Genomic DNA, 1,448 nt, shown 5'->3' with positions numbered 1-1,448 from the left:
TGAATCCCAGCAGAACACATGAGTCATTCAGATTTTGAAAATATGCAAAATGCCTTTTGGCTCTCTGAGCAGCAAGAACAAGTGCCTCATGAAAGGCAGCAAAAGGGGAACCAAGAAGAAAGTGGTTGATCTATTTTCTTTTTTTTTATTTTTGAGACGGAGTCTTGCTCTGTCACCAGGCTGGAGTGCAGTGGCATGATCTTGGCACACTGCAACCTCTGCCCTCCGGGTTCAAGCGATTCTCCTGCCTCAGCCTCCTGAGTAGCTGAGACTACAGGTGAGTGCCACCATGCCCAGCTAATTTTTGTATTTTTAGTAGAGACGGGGTTTCACCATGTTGGCCTAGATGGTCTCGATCTCTTGACCTCGTGATCCACCCGCCTTGGCCTCCCAAAGTGCTGGGATTACAGGCATGAGCCACCATGCCCGGCCTAGTTGATCTATTTTCTAAGAAAGACTGGTATGATGTGAAAGCACCTGCTATGTTCAACATAAGAAATATTGGAAAGACACTAGTCACCAGGACTGAAGGAACCAAAATTGCATCAGATGGCCTCAAGGGTCGTGTGTTTGAAATGAGTCTTGCTGATCTGCAAAATTATGAAGTTGCATTTAGAAAATTCAAGCTGATTACTAAAGGTGTCCGGGGAAAAAACTGCCTAACTTCCATGGCATGGATCTTACCTGTGGCAGAATGTGTTCCATGGTCAAAAAATGGCAGACATGATTGAAGCTCATGTTGATGTTAAGACTACTGATGGTTACTTGCTTTGTCTATTCTGTACTGTTTTTACTAAAAAATGTAACAATCAGATATGGAAGACCTCTTACGCTCAGCACAAACAGGTCTGCCAAATCTGGAAGAAGATGATGGAAATCATGACCCAAGAGGTACAGAGAAATGACTTGAAAGAAGTGGTCAGTAAATTGATTCCAGACAGCATTGGAAAAGACATAGATAAGGCTTACCAATCTATTTATTCTCTCAATGATGTCTTCATTAGAAAAGTAAAAATGCTGAAGAAGACCAAGTTTGAATTGGGAAATCTCATGGAGCTTCATGGTGAAGGTAGCAGTTCTGGAAAAGCTACTGGAGAAGAGACAGGTTCTAAAGTTGAATGAGCTGATGGATATGAACCACCAGTCCAAGAGTCTGTTTAACACTCAGACATTTGAAATGGCAAATAAAAAGTCCTATTTGTGAAAAAAAAAACATGGAAAATGAAAATTTGTGTGTGTGTGTGTGTGTGTGTGTGTGTGTGTATCACAGGTGGGTAAGCACAAAACTAGAATAATGGTTACTTCTGGGAAAAAAAGGAAGAAAATGGGGCTAGAGAGATGTATGCAGGTACTGCTAAGGTACCAGCAATATTCTCTTTCTCAAGCCAGCTGGTGAGTACACAGGTGTTCATTTTATTATTATTCTCCATACACGTGAATAATGGTTT

At 41.4% G+C, this 1,448-nt stretch overlaps 1 pseudogene; it reads left to right on the top strand.

Moving 5' to 3' along the window:
* The first annotated feature begins 269 nt into the window (after positions 1–269).
* On the top strand, positions 270–1,161 carry LOC129035417 (small ribosomal subunit protein eS1-like; annotated as a pseudogene).
* Positions 1,162–1,448: the final 287 nt, after the last annotated feature.

The sequence above is a fragment of the Pongo pygmaeus genome, chromosome 3 (genome assembly GCF_028885625.2).
Source record: "Pongo pygmaeus isolate AG05252 chromosome 3, NHGRI_mPonPyg2-v2.0_pri, whole genome shotgun sequence".
Taxonomy (NCBI): Eukaryota; Metazoa; Chordata; class Mammalia; order Primates; family Hominidae; genus Pongo; species Pongo pygmaeus.
This window is presented reverse-complemented; position numbering and strand designations above follow the sequence as displayed.